Source organism: Macrobrachium rosenbergii, chromosome 47 (genome assembly GCF_040412425.1).
Source record: "Macrobrachium rosenbergii isolate ZJJX-2024 chromosome 47, ASM4041242v1, whole genome shotgun sequence".
Classification (NCBI taxonomy): domain Eukaryota; kingdom Metazoa; phylum Arthropoda; class Malacostraca; order Decapoda; family Palaemonidae; genus Macrobrachium; species Macrobrachium rosenbergii.
The window spans coordinates 13,966,145-13,989,224 of NC_089787.1; the positions used below are offsets into that span (position 1 = coordinate 13,966,145).

At 35.3% G+C, this 23,080-nt stretch overlaps 1 long non-coding RNA gene across 2 annotated transcripts in view; it reads right to left on the bottom strand.

Moving 5' to 3' along the window:
• Positions 1-23,080, bottom strand: part of LOC136830551 (uncharacterized) — a 473,631-nt gene that overhangs the window by 301,271 nt on the left and 149,280 nt on the right. Inside the window, exons 1-2 of one of the 2 annotated variants that reach the window (XR_010850656.1) lie at positions 1,316-1,623; positions 54-171 (exon numbers count right to left, since the gene is read on the bottom strand). This is a non-coding gene — a long non-coding RNA (uncharacterized lncRNA). Of the gene's footprint in view, positions 1-53; positions 172-1,315; positions 1,624-23,080 lie in introns of those variants that run through there. The other variant, XR_010850657.1, reaches the window with a different exon arrangement.

Genomic DNA, 23,080 nt, shown 5'->3' on the forward strand with positions numbered 1-23,080 from the left:
CTTCTTTGCTAACAAAAGCAAAAGACTTATTCAAATGTGATTATATGTATTACCTTGTTGTCATTGAAGCATACTGCACTATGATTGAGGGATTGTCCAATGGAGAAACTGAGCTTAATACTTCGCCTCTGGCAAACAGGGGACCAGTTTTTCAGCCATGGCTGGCCAGTCCTGCAAGAGTCACAATTATCTTAGTGATCTGATACAATCATCTTAAAATTTTTTCTGTAATAATTACAGTTATTATTCCCTCGAACCAATAATAACTCCCCAGAACATCACATCTAACCCATGATGATGCCACTTCTCTAACCTAACCTGAGAATTAATACAGTTAAATCCTCTTCCTCCTATCTTGAATTTTATTGGCCCAATCATGCTGTGACATGGAAATGTGAATAGTTTCATGGCTGGTAATCCAGACATAAAGCTTTGAGGCTAGTGTTCAAAGATCATGGCTATGCACTTGGTGTGTCACTCAGCATGAGTAGGCTATTAGACACTTGACACTAATATCCCAGAAAGAAACCGATGTTTAACACATACAGCAAAATGTTATTTGAAACACACTGCTAGGCAGTGGGAATAAGCAGTTCATGTGTAAACTCTATAATTTTTTATGTTAGTAACTCCTTTAGACTGTGAACTAAAGATTTTCACAATCACAGCCCCCTGTTCGTGAAGTTCCCTCAAACCTGCTTATCTCTTACTTGGCTGGATTAAATTTTGTACAAATCAATGGAAAAGGTAACATAGTTCTCATGAACCATTAGAAGGTTCAGTAATAGTGAATATTGGGGAGTCAGGGCCATGGTTCTTCCCTAGCCTAGGAAAGGTTAGGTAGGACAAGCTAGACAGGATGGGTTAGGTTAGGATTTATAGGCCAGTCAGCAATTCAAGTCACAGTGCATCCTGACAAATGTTGGAGAAGGACCGGATGCTCTAATTAAAGTCCACATTAAAACATTTTCATTTGTAGCTTGCCAATTAAATTACATCTTCTTTAGAACAGGCCAAGCCAAATTACTAGGCTAGGGCTATGTTCATCACACCCTGGACAAATGGCCTGTCCTAAAATGGCTGTATACATCTCACATCTAAAAATGTCAGGCGTAACTATATGTCTGAAATATTAACATAGAACATGAGTTTTTGTGCCTTCATGCCTGGAAAAGGCTCCTCCATTATACTTTACCCTGAACCAAAAATATTACTTTCTTTGACCAAACAGGCGCCCATCTTTACTAGCCTACCATAACTTACCTATTGATAGACACATGGAAACATATTTTAATATAATAAAAGCTACACTTACTAGGCTGGCATATTGGTGGTGGCCTACGGTACACTTTTAATGTTGTAAATACCATTCAGATAGCTTAGGTCACACTCATTTCGGTTAACTATTTCCGGATTTAAGTCAATAATAGAGGCCATTAACGAGGCACTACTTTCCTATGAATTTAGTTTCCAACGACATGCAAATTGCGAAACGAGGACAGTGGAGACCGGCCAATGACAGGCTCATGCCGAGCAGACGACGTGAAACGTAGTTGCCAATTTCCCAAAATGTTTTTGCCTGTTTCACTAAGAGCTGATGTGCGGTCACAGGCGCACGCATGAGTGTGGACTGAAGAAAAGCTATAGATGACCGTTTAATTCCAATGTAGTTTCTAGTTTCTTCCTTTAGGCACTTTCAAAATATAACATACAGTTCCTTTAATTTCGAGTGCATTGGCAACGATGCTATGATGCCCGTAAAACAATTATTGGTCTTTGTAATGATCCAAACATTGTCAGCGATATATGCACAGTCATTTTGCACTGAAATAGGGTATTAATTCCTATGTTTTAGTTCAGTAAATAAATAAGAAAATCAGTTTTACCAAAAAAAAGCATATTAAACAGATATCCTACGAAACAATACAGCTTCCACCCACCCAATGGTTTCCCGTGGAACTGAGAGAAAATTTGTAAGGAATGTCAACAAGTACTTATTTATATTTAAAATTGTATACGAACTATAATACATACATTGACTGAAATCCACCAGTCGAAAAACTCATTGCATAGTTGTACATGTCTACGGAAAACAGTAAGTAATGTATAATTCTAACATTGCGCACAGACACACACACACACACACACACACACACACACACATATGTATATATATATTGTATAAATATAGTATAAACTATATGGACTTTCTTAATTGCTCAATTGTCTCGAGTTGGTGTAGAATACGTGGACTTACTGATTGTTCCGGACTTCCGACCCTTTTTCATTCCCTTACCGGCCACCTACTGTAACACTTCACACCATATGCTGCTGAAATTCTTTAGCTTTGAGTTCGTCTTGGTCTGGTCACTGATATTAGCTGTGGTGGTTCCTGAAGGGGGTGACACTCCGACATCTGAATAGACTTCAATTCCGCACCGCATTTCTAATAAGTATCACAAGCCTGTTAAACTTTTTATCAGAAATACCAATTATAATTGTTTTTTTTTTTATATATTTTCAGTTTTATTTTTCAGGAAAAGGATGATTCACGGCCTAAAAGTGATTTTTACTCATTTTACCCATTATCATTATTTTTAAATATATATTTTTATTAGAAATTTTTATTCAATTGACTAAAAATGATTTTCACGAGTCATACGAATTATTATTATATTTCATTAGATAATATTTTTAAAATATCTAAAATTCTTTTATTTTAGGAGACCTTCCACGGCATAAAAAAATAATATTCACAGCGAATATGAATAATTTACAATGTATTTTATTTCTTTTAAATGTAAAAAAAAATTCCTGCCATGGGGGAAAGGCTTTCCCCGTCTCTGGGCCTCAAAAAGATTTTCACGAGTCACACAAATCATTATTTTATTTCAGATATATATTATTTCAAAAACTTTAAAAATTTCTATCTTAGGGGGAAGGGATGTCGAACGGCCTAAAAATGGTTTTTGCTATTCATACGAGTTATATTATATTTCAAATGTATATTGTATTTTTTAAAATCCTATCTAAATGGGAATTATTATTATATATTAATAAAATATTTTAAAAATTAAAAATTATTTTTAGTCACACGAATTATTATTGTATTTTAGATACATTTCTTTAGAATTAAAAAAGGAATTTTGTGAGTTCTACGAATTATTGTTATATTTTGAATTTACATTATTTAAAAAAAAAAATTCCTATCTTTGGGGGAAGGAAAGTTCACGACCTAATATAGATTTTTACGAGTTATATGAATTAATATTATCTATAATATATATGGCATCCATACACGCCCTGACAACACACACACACACACACACACACACATATACATATACATTATATATATATATATATATATATATATATATATATATATATATATATATATATATATATATATATATACTATATAAATATAAAGAAGACTCTTAGAAGTCTTTCCTGTTGCTGCTAATTTGAAACTCTCTTCCTGTTACCGTTTTTCCCTTATTAAATTTTAAGGCCTCCGTGGGTTTCGTGGCACCCCTATTAGGGTCAAGTCCAAGCAGGCACTGTCTTCCTTCGCCTTTCTTCTTATTGCTTTCTTCAATTTCCATTTTGCATTCTGTAGATTTCTTATCGATTGAGGACGAGAAAAAAAATCGAGATTATGAAGGCACAAGAATATCGCCTGAAGGACACAAATGACTGACAGGGCTATACAGAAGGTCTTGAATAAATGTCACTAAAACAAACACAAGTAAGTTTAGGAAATACGGTTCAGCCATTTCCTATTTCATTTTCCTGAAGTGGCCATGTTCCAAAGCATTCAAGTTTTATGCAGAATTCCTGGTCAGCATTTCCATCTGCGATGAACTGAATCCATCACGTTTGCCGATTCCCAAGGTTCGTGTTTCATATAAAGGTTGTATCTGCTCGTCGACATGTGAGATATTTTTCATATTCGTCTGAAGTAATCATAGGATCCGTCGAAGCCAGAAAGTGAAGGTCATTTAATGTATCAGACGAAAACTAGAAGAATAACAGATATCGTAGAATGTTAGTTCTCCCAGGACGTCCTTTTCTGTACTGAATTTCTTGTAGAATGTATAACAACAGACACTTACGAGGGTACGTAGACTACTGTACATATATTTTTAAATATTTTACTAATAGCGCTGTTCTCAAAATACCTGTTACAGAATATTTTATTCAAATAAAATCTAGAAGCGGTGTTTCCCCACTACGTCCAAAACACAGTTATTATTCACCTTAATTATTACGTCGTTACCACATGCACATATTGTACTTGAGTGTCTTCCACGCGACGTGCACTGGGGAACGAAATCGGAAAATTGATGAAGATTAAGTGCGCGGTGCTATTTAGAGAAAGGCTAATGGCCACTGATAAATGGATTCATCCCTCGGGATTCTTCAGAGCTTTGGGAAGTGAAGTGAGCAAACACGCATCCCTCGGTCCGTTTCTTTGGTGGTGTTGAGAAGCTAGGAGGAAGTGGCAAATTGGTCTCAATAGTGAATACTTTTATTTGATTTGAAATTGTCTCTCAAGGGTAAAGGAGCAGGAAACTACAGAATAAAAATTGTTAATGTCTAGTCAAACCATAGACACACTGGGAAATATGGCTGCCAAATCCCATAGCTGAAATAATTGATAAGGTGTTTGAATAGAAATGACTCTATATTCAACTTCCAATGACTGCTCGGGGATTTTGGCGTCTTTGAAAATATCCAGTTTTTATATTCAAGGGTCACCCTTTTCACTGGTCATCAGTTTTGCGTATTTTAATTTTATTTTACAAGATCAATTGCGTGCAATATGTAAAAGGCAATAAAGCTTTCAAACTGCTGATTTCATAACATTCAGTTATTAGATGTTTGTACATACCAGACAAGTTTCAAACAAAGCACTAATAAAATAGTAGTCAATGGAATTGCATTTACAATTACAAACGTAATACTGTTGCAAACAGGTATGAGGCGGTTAGGTTCTGCGCACATTCTTATACATATTATTGCTCCTTCTCCCTGATGACTCCTGACAAGTGTTCCCTAATGAAATATATTCGCCATGCATAATTATATCATGAAAGGCGGAATTTTAGTAGTTGCTGCAAAGACATCTAATGACTGAATACATGATTTCAAATAAATATACTCATTATAAAAGAGAAAGATTAATTGAGAAATTTATTATATCAAGAGAGAGAGAGAGAGAGAGAGAGAGAGAGAGAGAGAGAGAGAGAGAGAGAGAGAGAGAGAGAGGGAGGGGACTGGATAGAAAAATTTGGAGTGTAAGATTTTTCAGGCAATAATTTTTAATCTATTTATATGATGCAAAAATTTAAAATTATATATATTATATATATATATATATATATATATATATATATATATATATATATATATATATATATATATATATATATATATATATATATATATATATATATATATATATATATATATATATAATGTCAAATCATGGTAAGTCAAAATGGTAATTCAAATTATGAGCCATCCCGATACGTAGTAAAACTTTAGTCTTGATACCTACTCATTGATGTTGGTCTCAAAAGGCGAATAAAAAGTATCGAAGAGCAAAAGCTCCATATCATCATTAAAAAGTAGTGATCAATGCTATGTTTTGTTCTGATGTTTCTTTGTATCTTCCTAGTAAAGACGGAAGTCCTAATCTTCTGGAAGTTATGACCAGTAGTCGTCGCAGCCCCTGAATAAAACGGCACAACGTTGTGGTCGAAGAGAAATTTGAGACTCTGCATAACCTCTCAACTTTCACATTGGATTTCGATTTGGCTTCTCCGGGCACGAAAATGATAAAAGGTGAGATCGTCAGAAATAACATCATTATTGCTACGTCTGCGAGATATCTGCTTCTAGAAGAAGAGGTTGCTCGGTAACGACAGAGCTTACCTTCATTATAAAAATGACTCTCATTTCTCTAGATATCTATATTTTAGCGTCAAGTTGCTTGCTTTTCGTTTCCCGTTTTATAAAACATTATATTTTCTATGGTTACGAGTCACTGCAAAAAGGGCTTGCGTTAAAGAACAAAATATCTTCCTGAAGGGTGACGAACAAAATGCAGACCTCAAATCGAGAGATACTTTCAGTCACTGATGCAAAGGGAAAACTAGCAGCCTTCTCTTCTGGATTACAAGCCCCCTATTATACTCTACTCATCTGGTCGGAAGCATTTCGATTTACATTTATTTGAATAATGTCATTCCGCCCACCTGCACTGATCAAATACATGGCTTTTATGGTCGAAGTGATCAAGATATTTTTGAAATAATTTATTGTCATTTTGTTATTATTATTACTTGACTCTTGCACAACACTGAACAATCCAAAAGTGTCTTGGACATTCTGAAGAAACTTCCATGGGAATGAATCCCTTATGTTTGACTGTGAAACAAGCTGCAACTTCACTTTACATAAACATGAGTCGAAATATACCAACAGACAAGCGAATGAATAAATGTAACTATAAATGCATCCAATAAGGGCAGTTTGTAAAATTGAATACTAAATGTTCTGACGCATTTAGTAGCCCTATATGATTCATTTCTTTTTAAGTCAACAAGCCCATACTTTGGGAAAAAAATATTCTGTATTTATGGTTTGCTTATGCAAGCAATAAGAACTTCTGCTTGAGATGCTTCAAGGATTACCAGAACTCAAAAGGAGGTCATATCTTCATGCACGAGTTTTCTCTTTCGAAACCCTTTGGCTGGAAAACTCATTTGAACCTGTTTGCAGACTACAGATGCTCTTGAAAGGAAGCAGAGCACATTCTGTATACTTAGGCCGTTGCTTTCAACGAAAATCGTACTGTACTGGGAAGAGTAAGAGGATGAAACAAGAAATGGGGGTTCAGAGCATTTAATATAAATGCCATTTTTTTTTTTTTTTTACAAAAGAACTGATGAGTAGGTACGTTTACAAGAGTGTTATTGAGTTAGGATGTTTGTATACTATTTTCATATATATATACAATATATATATATATATATATATATATATATATATATATATATATATATATATATATATATATATATATATATATATATATATATATATATATATATATATATATATATATATATATATATATATATATATATATATATTAGACTTTCTTTTGGTGTCAAAATCCCCGGCTGTTGTGGCAGTTTGTGATAATTGTCAGTCAAACATTCATTCTATCAAGAAATGTTTATATGCATATATGCATCAAACACCCTGGCATATGTATAAAAAAATCAAAGAAATGAGTTTATTCTGTATTTTACTTTTTCCCTTTCTAGTAGGCTACCTTCTCTTTTGCCTTCCCAGATGTGTACATTCCCTCTGAATATTTATTGTTCCTTTGCATTTTGTGAATGAACGCCAGCGGTGAACAAAGGCCAGGAAAATTTACAACTGTTTCCTCTTTTGAGTAAGAAAATAGGAAAAGCTGAATTGCTGTGGAAACGTTTTCGCTGTGGGAAATATCCTTTTGATGTGGCAGCGCTGTTGATGCTGTTTGTACTCAGTGCGATATTTATCTTACAAGAGATTAAGACAATGTTGGTTTATGAAGAGTTAGATTGCTTTTCCCTAGAGAGAGAGAGAGAGAGAGATTTATGAGAGAGAGAGAGAGAGAGAGAGAGAGAGAGAGAGAGAGAGAGGGGGTTAATGAGCAGAAAGAGAATCTTGGACTGGAAAATTGTTGAGGCAATAATTCTTTAATCTGATTAAATGATGCAAAAATTAGTAATATCACTTTTATATATATATATATATATATATATATATATATATATATATATATATATATATATATATATATATATATATATATATATATATATATATATATATATATATAGAGAGAGAGAGAGAGAGAGAGAGAGAGAGAGAGAGAGAGAGAGTGTCTTATAGAAGCTATTACAAAGAGTGAGACACATGTTCTTACTGTAATGAATCAGAACACCCGAGAAAGGAATGAGGCAGTCTTATTCAAGCGCCTGAGACAGAAACAAAATTTCAGCGACTGTTCCTGGACAGGAAGTGACAGACTGCGTCAGCATTCCAACGCCCAGAGGCGTCGGTGAAAGGTTATGACAGACACTTTGCAAACTGTCTGTCGTGAACTCGCCGTCGAGAGAGGGGAAATGGTGAAGTCAGAATTGGTGATGGTTCAATGGAGGGACTGGTGACGCAGTTGGTGAAGAGTGGCATAATCGACATGTCTGGCGAAACAATGTCGTAGTCTAGACGCCTCATGAACTGTGACACATCATAATGTCACCGCCCAAACACTATAAAGGGAGAAGGAGGAAGGAAGAAGAGAGAGAGAGCCGAAGAGTACAGTATTGCGGGGGCGGTGTGTGTGCAAGTGTAACCCTTATCTCCGTGTTGACTTGACTTAGAGTTTTTCACAAGTCTCTCCTGAACTCAGTTAATGACAAGTCCAAGTTTGGACTTAACTTATTCAGTCTCGATTCTAGTCGACTCCTACGAAGCAGTCAGCCTGAAGGTGGGGCCTTTTATTCCAAAGGGATAATAAAGAAAAACCAAAGTTACTAGAATTAAACTGTCATCTAAAATGAATGAAGCGTGTTCCTTAGAAGAATGAACCCACAACGTTCTCGGTCCATGCCACCTTACTTCTGTCTGTAACAGAGGGTAGAAAAGTTGGTGCCGGCTTTGGTGGGATTCAGGGAAGAAGATTACTCTTGGAACAAGACGACAAGAGAAGAAAGAAACAGCGAGAGAGAGAGTGCAGTGTTTTTCACCGAAATATCCCCACCGTCTAATAACACCCGCCCTATTGCCCGAACTTACTTAACCTTCCGCTCTACTTAGAAAACGAGAGAGAGAGAGAGAGAGAGAGAGAGAGAGAGAGAGAGAGAGAGAGAGAGAGAGAGAGAGAGGTGCACCGATACACACGCGCGCGTTAAAGAAGAGAGACATTATTTATCATTGAAAAACACTGATGAAAAAAGAAAACTAGAAGAAGAAAATTGGAAGAAAGAAGAAACTGGTTGAACAAACGAAGAGGATGAAACAAACAACCAAAAAAGACGTCTCCGACATCGCAAACAAGAGAGGGAAGTCTACATACCTGACGGCACTTCAATTCAAGGCACAAAGTAAGGAAAGGGTATCCGTTTATACACATACACATCTATACACACATATAAACATAAAATTCTTAATTGTCAAATTTATGAAACTGATTTGATACGATACTTCATTTAGTTATTTCATTTGAAACACAAGTATTGCACTTATATTAAATAGGCATGCAATTAATCCTGGTAAAATGTTTGTTTCTTTCTTTACTAATTATTACTAACTATTTTACTAAACAATACACATTTATTTATTGTGGTATTTACTAACCTGTGTTAATAATATATTTTCTTTTAATTTATTTTCTCATTTGATGCGAATTATTGAAGTGCAGAATTTATTTTTTTTTTTTTTGTGTTGACGTTATTATTGGGGGACATCCCTCCCATTACTTACGTTCCCGACCGATCCCCATTGTGCCTTTAGTGCCTTTTTAAGATTAAAATTACATCAGGGTTAATTCCCTATGTTTAAGTATATGCCAAAGAGAAAGACATCTCTATTTGGGAAAACAAACCCTTTGATTCTTACAAGCCAAGAGCGTAGGTTAAATATTGCAACCCCTACAATTCCTCCAACATCAGATAAAGGGACTTCTATAGCTACCTATAAAACTGGCCAGGTGAATAATCACATGATTAAATTTTTGGGAAGGAAGGAAAAAGAAGAAAATGATGCCTGCAATTTGAAAAACTGAGGAAGTGATGTTGAGAAATTAAATGAAGCCAAAAGCTACCTCGATCTCTCGACAGGAGTTATAGGGATGGTGCTATGTTCATTCTGAAGCTTATCGAAGACTTAAGAACTGGGAGGAGTTAAAGCAAATTTTTGAGGAAAATATACTCCACTGTTGGCGAGACCGACCCTGTGAAATGAATCAACAGTAAATTTTTGCATAGGTTGAATAATGGGCATTCTAACATTATATATATATATATATATATATATATATATATATATATATATATATATATATATATATATATATATATATATATATATATATATATATATATGGAATGTCAAATCATGTTAAGTTAAATGCTCATATTATAAACCACCCGTTTGATGCTGATAACAATCAACTGAACTCGAGTCATGAAAAATGAAATGTTTCATTTTGCATGAGAGTAAAAACATGAGTATCTGTGCTGGCGTAGTAATACTACTGTAGCAGTAGTCATTAAATAATATTCAAGGAGAGACTGTAACCTCATTACCAGACACTGAATACTGCAACTAAACAATAGTGGCATACAAAGAAGACCATAACATGTGATACAATGACGAATGTGTTAATAATAATACCGATGGAGTATAAACATCTCACACTTTGGATATTCTGCTCATTTTGAGCTGATTTCCTTTCGTCAGGCGCTACAGAATCTGTTAAATGAAATAAATAAGCGTGCAGTAATAAATAAACAAAATATATGTGTTTGTGTTGGTTGTGTTTGTGTGTTTGTGCGTGTGTTAATATCTTAAAATTCAGCGTCTTAAAGGATAAGCAAAATTCTTATTGTATAGTATATCCAATGTGCAGTATATGGAACATCCTTAAAGCTATTTTAAGATGATTTCTGGGAAAAAATTAAAGCTGTGGGTTTCAGACTTAGGGTCCCGTTACTTCAGTTACAAGGAAAACTGCACTAAACAATATATTTAAGAAAAAAAAACGGAAGCTTCGTATAACACCACCTTAATCAAGGCAGAGTCACGAATTTCATCTCTGCCGACGACATTGCAAAAATCGGTCTGAAAGAGGTGAAACCAAAGGACCCAGCAAAGGACCCAGGAAGGTGCTCTTGTTATACCGCCTGCAGCTCAATATATATTCTTAGGACAATACCTGAGCAGCGGGTTGTCCGTGACTTTGTGTTCTTTTGATAATTTGCCACAAAAATTTTCACCAGCAATTTGGTCAAAAGGAACTTCCAGGACCTAGCAGATTCGCATCACTCGCATTTGGGGTGTCTCTAGAGAAACGATTGTTGGGCATCAGGTACATTTGAATGACTCCAAAGGAAGAAATTAAAGTACCGTCAAAAGATGAAGTCTGTTTTACACACACACACACACCTCTTCTCTCTCTCTCTCTCTCTCTCTCTCTGCTGTGGCTTTTTAGTTCTGTTTTTCTAATCACAAGATATATATACATACATATATACATATATGTCTCCTCGGTGCCTTTACATATTTGGTTATGCTTATCAGTACAAAGCAAATGATCCAAATGGAAGAATGTGATTAATTCTGACGTCCTAATTCATTGTTGTGAGAGGAAAAACAAAGGCACTAAAAAAGCCACAGCCGATGCCCTCGTCACTTTGGGATAATAGGTCACCGGATGGAAAATCAGCATAGTTTGAGTGGGCCCTTTCAACAAGCTTGGAATGCTTCAATGCCTTGGTAGCCTTCAGTTGGCGTCCTGTTTCCTAAGATGTACTGTACATGGCAGTGTGCCGAGGACAGAACCTTCAATTCCCATCCAAAGATCTACGCCCGGTACATAGACATCTTCATTGCCGTCGATACTGACGAAGAAACCACCCGCCTACAGTACGCCTTGAAGAGGAACTCTAGTCTAAAATACACTATCAAATATAGTGTCGAAGGCCGACTTCCTTCCTGGGATGTAAACGTGGAGAGGGAAGGTACTCGAACGCGGTAAGCACCTCCTAACTAATAATGGATATGACAACTACCTAATAGAAAGTTACCTTATCTACATTTTATGAGAGACATAAATTTAGACAAGTAAATAGTTTAACTGAAGATATTTTTATAATGAAAAATGAAATATTCAACGAGTAATTCATTGATCGGAAATCATTAGAATTTCAGCATTTCGTAATATCCTGTAATACGCTCTGTAATCTCTTTGTAATTAGTTATTTCTATTTAGACCTGAAGGCTCAGAGCTGATTAAAGCATTAATTTTCATCATTTATAAAATAACTGCTCTCAGTTCCTTGCATGTGGAAGGCTCGCTTTCTCTCCCTCCCTCTTCCTCTCTTTCTCTCTCTAGAGCATTAGGCATTGGCTTGTTGTATATATTTATTATGACATAAATGACGTTGAGATCATAATCTATTCATTATACTTATCAATTCAGATACATGAAAAAATACAACAAATATTTCCAATTTTTTTTTAATAAAAAAAATCTATTCACAAGTTGCAGTATACTTTATGCAACAATTTACAGTTTGTCTGGCCAAGAAATTTACGGATGAAGACAAGTGAAAATAATTTCTATGCAAATGATTAAGTGGATAACGGAGCGGGAATTTCAAGGATAATCTATTGTTTTACTTTAAATTAGGTACGATAGAATTTCCTTGTTTCATGAATGAATAGTTCGTACAATACCATTACACAGAATGAACGACAATTTTTAAACAAGTCTGTAGGTTATGAAAGCGTTTCATTTAGGAATAAAAATGACAACAGCCATGCAGACTAAATAAATGGTTAAGGAAAAAACGAATAATTCGAGGTGTATGATGTGCTGACTAAAAAACCTTATGTAAAACAGTAATTTATGAATAATTCTATTGTTTTATGTAGATAATTTAGACACCGAGAAATAAATGAAACCAAATAAACATTATTTAATTAGTCTGAATGTTACATTCTTTCAAACCAGGGAGAGAATTATTTTAGGAAGGTTTCTTTGTGCGGTAAATGATGGATCTCGATTTATCGGTCACGGTCGTATTTCGAGTCTTCTTGAGGATCATAGCATCTGATTCGATGCTTCTACGTTATTAATCAGTCACAAAAACTGATAACAGCTGCTATTATTATTATTATTATTATTATTATTATTATTATTATTATTATTATTATTATTATTATTATTACATTGGTCCATGTTGTTTTCGTTGTTTTTGACTGAGCTGGGTTTTTGCTAACACGGGATTTTGCTCATACCCCTGGAATTGGAACATAAGTTTTAGGGAAAGGGAAACTGAGAGTAAAAAGGCTTGGAAGGTGTAACAGGAGGAAACCGTCGCAGTTTCACTATGAGCCAATTGTTAGGAGAGGGTGGAAAGTAAGGTGGAGAAAGAAAATATGAACGGAGGTACAGTAAAAGCAATGAATGGGCTTGCAGCTAAGGGCCGAAGGAACGCTACACAACCTTAAGTAATGCCTACAGTGCACAAAGTGAGGTGCACTGACGACACTAGCTCCCCCCGCCCCACCACACACACACACACACACAAGGGGTCTTGCTCACAGAGCAGCCCATAAGTGTTAATCGATGATTTGAAGTGAAAACATGGTCATGAATAAATTGAGTAAAAATAAAGGTGTGAAAGAGTAAAAATATGGTCATGAAATGAAAAGTTCAAGAGGCAGGATTACAAACCCCCTTAAACCCTCAGGTGCCCGTCAGTAGGTGAGGACGAGTGACTGTAGCGAGTCCTGGCGAGTCACAGATGGCCAGTAAGAAAAAATGGAATAATAAATGTAAAAAAAAAAAAAAAAAAAAATTACGGAGATTCCGTATCGTTTTAACTTAGTTTGGGAGGAGAGGAAGAAAGCAACGATCTTCAGGAGTAGGGATCGATGGCGGAAAAATATTTAGTAGAGGAAAAAGCGGTTCTTTCTTTCACCAAAACTGAAGGGAAGACGAGAGGTTGTGTTTGTCTCTCGAGGAGAAGTGATTGCTGTCGGAGTATTTATTGTTGGTGCTGCTGCTGCTTTCTCGTCTGGATGTAGGGTCTCCCTACGCGGTGGGTTCCGGAAATTGTCGTTGGTGGGGAAGGGTATTCGGGATCCTTGCGTTGCTTTTGGGGGTGAACTATTTTAGGTTTTCATTCAGGATCTGAATGGGCATTTGAATTTGATAATGGAAACCCAGCTAGCCCTCTTGAGTCGGGGACGCTACTGACTGTTTTGATGATGTTGAAAATGGTGTTATGGTTGATGGTGATGTTGAGTACATTATTATTATTTTCATTATTCGCATTATAATCATAGTTCTATTTAGGCCAAGTTTTAGATAAGCTATTGAATTGATATTTGAGTTTCTCAAATAAGGAATGTGTTACCGTGTAATTTTTCTCATTGTAGTTCTCTTTTCAGAAGAATCCTAGATTTCCTTTTTATTCTATTAGAAGGAGAAACAGCACTTCACTTGAAACATTTGGAATAAAATCTGCGATATCTACAAAAATTCGAAATATCGTAAATAATCTCTGTGTTTACGTATGATGGACTCTTGGAGCGGAGCTCTGACCACCTCTGATGAAAATGGTTTATGATAGAAGCAGCTTATTAAATACCCACCATTGACTTGAGATAAGCGACTTGAGTTTGGAAAGACCGTCACATTTCAGTTTTTTTATATCCGAAAAATGATTTCAGACAATAACTATCGGGAATCGTGAATAATAATCACAAACCGGCTACTTGACGATCCCTTTATCCAACCTAGTTATGAAATAGGTTCCTTTTCTCTATTGACATTTTTCATTAGAATGATAAACCAGCTTAATTCTTACGCTGGAGTAGCCAGAGTTTAGAGACAATCATTAGCACGTGCTCTGGAGAGCTTAGGCCCCCCCCCCAACAATGATTCCGTACTGGCTGAGAAAGCATGGGCACACTGTTAGCAATATAATGTTATTTTTATATGTAAATATTTTACATAAAATTCAGATACATTAAAAAAAAAACAAATTTATAATTTTCTCTAAGGTGTCCTAACTCCCAATCAATTTTGACATTTCCTTGAGAGAGGTTTTTACAAAATTAAATTTCAAATGCGAGAAAAATAGCACCGGTTGTGCCCACATTGGTTTTATTCTCCACCAGATATAAATCCCCGGTGTCCCCTGTGCCAGGAAAGCGTTATCTAAATAAGGACATTTTGTGGAATCTCATTGTCCTGATGTGGCTAGAAACGAAAGCTTACCTGGCACAGGGAATGAATGCAATATCACGATTTTTTGCATTTAAAATTTAATCTTTAAAACCTTTTCATTGTAAATATTGAAAATAAATAAGAAATAAAACTTTTAAAATAAAATTGTAAAAATTAATTGTTATTGTTCAAGATTACCTGAATAAAACATAAAAACGTTTTTATGCAGAAAAACAATAAGAGATTCGCGGATATCAGCAGCAGTAATCCTGCAGTTTATCTAGTCCAAGGAAGCTGTCTGTTGCCTTAAATATTAGGGCTTAGCTCTGAGGGGCAAGACTTATAATTATAATTATTGGACATATTGGACTCCAAAAAAAAAAAATGGATAACGCGAATATTTTTCTGTTTATTGGCTAAGCTCTGCCATTGAAAGGCTACAAACGGGCATGGAGACATCCGTATAAAACTCGTTTGAATTTTTGTTGAAATTTTTGCATTGATCCTTCGTACTATTAGCAAAAGTGAAATGACGGTTTTAAATCATAACAATCCAATATGCAGTTCTCCAGAAAAATCCAAAACTTTTGACATTTAAATCATAACAATTCTACAGTTCTAAAATCATTGATACATTAATGCAGTAACAGCTTTACATATTCGTTCTAGTTGTATTGGTGACGACAGTTCAGAGTGAAATATCAGTCATTCTCTTGCAAAACCTTCCATGTGACCTTCCTTACTCATAAATGGCGTTATGGCACCAATATGAAACCGAATGCATCCAAAGTACGAGGCACAATCTAAAATGATTACAGATAATGTTTAAAATTTGGACAATCTCCAAAGACAATCGTGTGGCACAATATGGGAATGAATACAATGTTATGTGTGTGTGTGTGTGTGTGTGTGAGAGAGAGAGAGAGAGAGAGAGAGAGAGAGAGAGAGAGAGAGAGAGAGAGTAAAGTCTGCTATCATGTGAGCATGGGCTTATTTATAGAGCGACTAAAGTCATTATTTTATTTTGAAGAGGCCGATTGATAATATATTTGTAAAGTATGTTTTAGAAGTGGAGAGAGAGAGAGAGAGAGAGAGAGAGAGAGATTTTTGGGATAGTGGTTGTTAGGGCAGCCAAGATCACGCTCTACCATACTACATAAAATCTGAAGTGACCATGGTATTCAAATTAATTTTCTATGAAATTCATACCTTAATCTTGATTCGATTCGATAGTTGCTGTAACATTTGGAGGGAGTAAAAAGGAGGAAAAATTCAACCGGAGGCTACTGTCACTCTTACTTTCTTGATAAAGTCTTTATATATTGACTTTTGAAACCTGATTTTCATCGACAAAACATTCACGAAAAAATTTTGTGAGTAAAATATTCATTACATAAATAACTTGAGATCTGTTGCAAAGGCAATGAAGGTCTTATATAGTGGAAAAAAAAAATGCTAATATCCTGGGAAATCCTTTCGCTTCTCGGCAACTAATGCAGCGGATAACTCTGACCTGTTTGGAGTAGGAGCTTAGTCTGAAATTCTTCGAATCGACAGACTACGTTAACCTTCTGCAACCTTTGTTGTTGAACACAGGTCTCACCAAGAATTGTCATACAATTTACTGCACTGCTTCCTTCTTCCCTCCCAACCATAAGGTAATCTATCTGGCTCTGTATTCCACCACTCTCATAGGTTTCTAAATGACGATCTGCCTTCCCAAACCAAATATTCATACAGGTAATTCGTGACTCTGTGACAATTCCGAAACATACTTTCGATCCTCATTGCGTACTCCAAATCCTTGGTCTCCATGAACCTTCCCATATCCATTTCTGCTCTTCCTGACTCGACTATTCATATCTGCACCTGCGATTGTTTTCTCTCCATCCTTTACCATCCTAATTGCTTTTTCCAGTTCCTACATAAATATTTCTCTCTCTTGCTTCTTGCAGCCCATCTGAAGTGTGTATGCTGAAATTACGTTAAAAATACCTACCCCTAGTCCCCCACACGTAACACTACTACAGTATTAGAAGCCAGTCACTAACTTTATTTTATAAATATCTCCTTTTTTTTTCATGCTACTCACTAATGATTAAAGCTCCTGTCTGTTGTCTCCTACTCCATTTTTCCCATCTGCAAACTACGCCAAAAAAGCTCAAACCCATGACCTATCTCTGTTTTTCGTAAAAAAAAAAAAGAAAGTTAGGTAATTTTTCTCGCTAACTTATTTCATTGCTCTTTCTATCTACGGCAGGCTGCTCACACACGCAGTTATCTAGTGACTTAGTATGACTAAATCGGGAACAAAATTGGGGTTTGCTTTTCATTAATAAACGAGAAGAAAGAGGAAATGCTTCCTCCATCTCTGACCAAGCAAACCATTCCGTCAAGACTATCATGTCTCTCAAGAACTAGAATTTCGTTCCTTCACGATCGTTTTCTACGTATCTGGTTTTGCCATTTCCCTTCCGGCTGCTTTTATTGAATCCTAAAATGCAGTTTTCGCCCGGGATTTTGCTGCAATGCCTCTACAAGGCTTTTGTTGCTACCACTCACAATCTCTCCATCAGGTTCCCATATCCTGACACATTCTACAAGCGACAACTTAAATCCACATTCCCCACTTGCGGCTCACGGCTTACCGATTCAGGCGATGGTTGTCCATTTATTTCATTCTTCTGTACATTTTCTATCTTGATTTTTACATTTGTGTTACCAGTGTATAAATTCTCGAATCGTCTCCAGGTTTAGCTGGAATTCAAGTGGTCATGTAGAGAGAGAGAGAGAGAGAGAGAGAGAGATTGCATTTGACTTGAATAAATAGGTGTTAAAATTGTTTTCCCTGTATGAAAATTTATATCAAGAGGAAAAAGCTTCTATTGATAACACTCACACTTGTAGTTCGTCCCAACAAAGTGAGCCACATCTGTAATGTTTTAGGAAAGTCTCTGCGGCTGAGCGAACACCTTTGGTGACTGAAAACTTGTTTACGATATAGTGTACAAGATATCGAGACGGGGTTGATCAGGGCATGCAAATATCAAAGGAGAACCAAATACTGCGTTCAGAAAGCGGTAGTCTCTTGCGCATGATAGTTATAAGATATTCGAAACCGCGTTTGATTTGAGAGAGAAACTTATTACATGCTGTTTATTTCATCCTCCAGTTATGATAAATAAGAGAGTTACTTAACATAACCTTTGCATAATAATTTCTATAAAACTAAATCGTATATTTGTGACCATCGTTCTACCTAACATCGTCAAATTTATATTGGATGACACAAAAGAAAATAAGAGGTCGCCTTCTACCTAGTCAAAGGAGATCAAACTATTTAATATAAATTGTAGGCAGAAATATTACGTTATATATATAATTGATATACATATATATATATATATATATATATATATATATATATATATATATATATATATATATATATATATATATATATGATACACACATATATATATATATATATATATATATATATATATATATATATATATATATATATATATATATATATATATATATATATATATATATATATATATATATATATATATATATATATATATATATATATATATATATATATATATATATATATATATATATATATGTGTGTATGTGTGTGTGTGTGTGTGTGTGTGTGTGTGTGTATGTGTGAAACAGTAAGATTGTGAAACCAGGGATTTCACGATATCACTGAAATCTTCAGGGAATTCGTGAAATCGCCAATTCACTTGGGAACATTTGATCCCCGAGGGCTAGTACTAAACACGGTGAAACAGGATTCATCTACACTGTTTCGCCGTGGTTTAGTACTATTCCTCGGGGATCAAAATGTGATCAAATGCACGAATTTAAGACATTTTTGATCCCCGAGGGACTAGTACTAAACACGGCGAAACAGTGTAGATGAATCACTGTTTCGCTGTGTTTAGTACTAGCCCTCGGGGATCAATATATATAGTGAATTGGTGATTTCATATATATTATATATATATATATATATGATTTCATGAAAATTTCATGAATCTCGTGAAATCCCTATATATATATATATATGGAATATATATATATATATACATACAGTCTTACTATAACATATATAGTAGTATATATATATATATATATATATATATATATATATATATATATATATATATATATATATATATATATATATATATATATATATATATATATATATATATATATATATATATATATATATATAATATATATAAAATTAGATTATGAATTAAAAAAAATGTATTTATAGAATACCTTACTAAGTTAATCTGATTTAAATTCAGGTCTTTAAAAGATATCAGATAGCTTTGTGGGTAGAGCTTTAAAATGCATTTATAAAACCACAGAATTTGAGTGAACACGCTGAAATGCAAAAGCCATTTGGCATTTGGTTTTAGTCCATTCAGTGGCCAGAATGCTAATTAAGACCATCACTCCTATTTAATACACTCCAGTACAAGTAGTTTCCCCGAACAGTTGTTGGCCTTTTTTTTTTTTTTACTTTGAATACAGTTTGCAAAGCAAATACACGAACCTGAAAGTGAATAAAGGACATCCATTCCAGATCAACTGCTATTGCCCTAAATCATATGAGTTGGTAGGATCGTACAGAGAGGTTATTCATTCCACAGTTTGTGTGCCGCTGAAGCGGTCATCTCCTTCATCACCTGATGGGTCAAAATATGAACTAGAGAGTTGCCGCTGATTATAAGCACCATCTTGAAATTTTGGTTTGCATGTCATTTCATACCAGTCATTCTGATTTTAACGATATGGCATATCTGTTTCTTTATAAATATATCATATAAATAAAACAATCAATTATTTGTTATGAGCCTGATGGGACGCGCTACGCTGCGCTGTAACCCGTTACAGATTGACAGGAATTGAATAGCTCATAATTTTCCACAAATATAACTCCAACGAAACATGTCGCTGTCAGGGCTAATGAGGCGGAAGACGTCAAGTCTCCCTCCAGCGGCACTGAAGAAAATAATGATGGACTGCTGTCTGAATTTGGAGGCAGCGTTATTTCCACCTTGAATTCTAGCCGCCAGAGACCTTTAACAGGTTACGCATTGATACTGAAAAAAAGGGTAATATGTTTTCAAGCTACGCTAATGGATCGACCGTCCCTGCCAATTTTTTTTTTTTTAATCCTGTCACAAGCAGATAATGCAAGCAGTGTGAAAAGTTAAATACATTATTTAGCTAATACTTTACTTGAAATTTGATTTCGTTGACATTGACATTTTTTTCTCTCCGTTGCTAACAAAGATTGCCTATTATAAGAAAAAATAAGGTCAATAATTTCCATTGGTTTACTGAAAGGAAGGAAAAGATTTTTGTCCCTGTCGAGGTATTGTTCTCTTTGTCAATTTGAATCTATCCATTAATTTCCTCCTAAGTACTTGTTATCATACTTTTCAAGAGAATAAGTTTTTTTTTTTTCAACCGACTTATGAAATATTCTAAAACCCTTAATAAAGATATTAATAAGAATTCTTATTGTAATTTTAATTAATTGTAACAGCTGCAGCATAACCATCAGCAGAAGTACTAGTAAAAGTAGTAGTAGTAGTAGTAGTAGTAATGGAGTTACTGTAAAAGACGAAAATAAACAAGCGTTAACAAAGGATCACGCTAGACAACAGAAATAAGCTAAGTAAAGAACATAAAAAAAAAAACAGTACTGATGACTGTGAAGCTCACACATAAATGCATCGTGTGGTCACCATCTCTTGACTGAACCCAAGTTAAATTGACACCATCCATTCATTAGCTCTTCCATTACGTGTTAGTTTCCAGACATTCTCCAGGGAGATGTGTTATGTCTTCTCTTAATAGTTTCAAGGCCTGTTAAACCAATGTCTCAGGAGATGGAAATAAAATGGTCTTCACAGCTAGTTTCCATTCCTCTACCTCCCGTTTTCTGTTGCAGGAAATCCTCTTGATTTCAAAATACTCTTAGCATAGTCTGTAGTTATGTTCGGATAGAAAAATAAGCTCCCAATGAAAAAGCAGAATTTTCACTTACAAATAACTTCTAGAAATTTTTGTCCGTGTGAAAAGAATGTCTGAGATTTAGAAATAGCAGAAAATCCTTTCCTTTGTCTTTTTTTATTTTTTATTTATTCGTCCTTTTCGTACATGTTAAGGGAGTACTTGGCTTATCGACTGCTGGGCCTTTTTGTTTTTATGAATGAGTTATCAAACAGCGAGCGGTAACTCAGGAAAAACGCTAGACCACAACGTTTAACATGATTTCCTTTTTTACCTTTCTTTCTTTTATTTGGGGAATCAAAGTGGCCTTTCCATTGCAGCGTAACCTGGCTAACAAACGCCGAGGCTTGTTCTGTTCTCGGTAAGTAAAAACCAAACATATAACTGAATAACAATATATGGTCACCAGAGAGGATTTATCATTCAAATGAGAAAGGCAGCATGAAAATGGAAAATGAGAAATACAGTTGGAATAGCTCCTGTAATTTACAACAAAATGTTTATTCTTGGGACATTTACAGTGAAAGGGAACTTCTAAAAAGATATTTCACGATAAATCCTTATAACACAGCACTGACATCATTATCCGTTGAGGAAGAATAAATAACAGGAATCTTGGAATTATTAAGGTCAGAATGACGTCAATAATGGCGGCTTATAAAGAAATTGTAAAATGAAAATAAGATGTTACTGTTGTATTATTCCTCTCTCTCTCCAACCTTCTTAAAACAATCAAGAATTATCCACTCTGACCACGCACAGTTTCCCCAATTCAACTCTCTCCCTGGTTTTCGCAAAGCGTCACGTCCAAAATTGCCTTGCCTCTCGGAAAAATATACTACTGCGGATAAAGAGCGCTGAGTACACTGCCTTATCTCAAAAAAACTTCCCCATGGGAAAAAGTCTTCCCACAAGTTTACCTTCTTTATCTCTTCTTACCCAAGAGGCGAGGAGGCTGAGTTTTTCTCCCATTTGTTCTCTGTTGTCGTTCATTTATGTCACTTGATGGAACAATATGTATTCATTGAGACTGAACACACAGGAGAAGGAGAAAGAAAGGCAAATTGGAAGGCGAAAATATAAATACTAAAATATCCTAATTTCTCTGATTTGACAAACAAAGATATTTCATACTTGTGAATATTTTTTCACTGACAATTTCATTCATTCATTCATCCACGTTTTCATTACTATAAATAAGTACAATTTTCATTATTATAAATAGATACACCAATAGCAAGGGCTGTTAACACCGGAAAAAATGACTATTTTCTACAGGAACACTTGTTACTGCAAGATAGGATAGCCTGCATCTGTTTCTCGATATGTCGCATTCACGCAATCCATTCATACTGTATTCCTAAATACCTTCATTATAAAAATTTACTTTCTTTCGTTCTTGATAGAAAAAATTTTTTTATTTATTTATCTCACCCTCAGTATGCAGCAAAAACCATGGGCTTAAGTTATGCCTGAATAAATTTAAAAAAGGGAACCTACTTCAAGCAGGTGCCCCCAACTACTCTGAACATCACCATGCGTGGTTCAAGCGATGCAGTGGCAGATAAGCCCGCATTGCGCATCTGAAAGTACGAACTAAATCTACCAAAATCGACTCCAATATCAGCACTGTCACGCAGACCAACGACACCCCTAGAGTCGGTGGCAGAAGCAACCGAACAAGCGATGGAAGCAGCCCTGTTTCCTGTCATGAGAAAGGGACGCAAACCGAGCAGCCAACACCCACAACCCCTCTTCCTCAACCTACTCCCAACCCTGATCCCAAACCTCAACCCTCAAGGTACCCTTCACGACGGCAGAACACCAGCCAAGAATACGAATGACTCGAAGAGACCTCTCTGATATCCTGAAAAGAATCACTGACATGTGGTGAGAAGACACAGAACAGCAGATCCTAATACTGATTCTCTTGAGACCCATCACAGACTAGATCGACCAAGCTCAGCAACAATTTGGCATTTCCACCCTGACGAT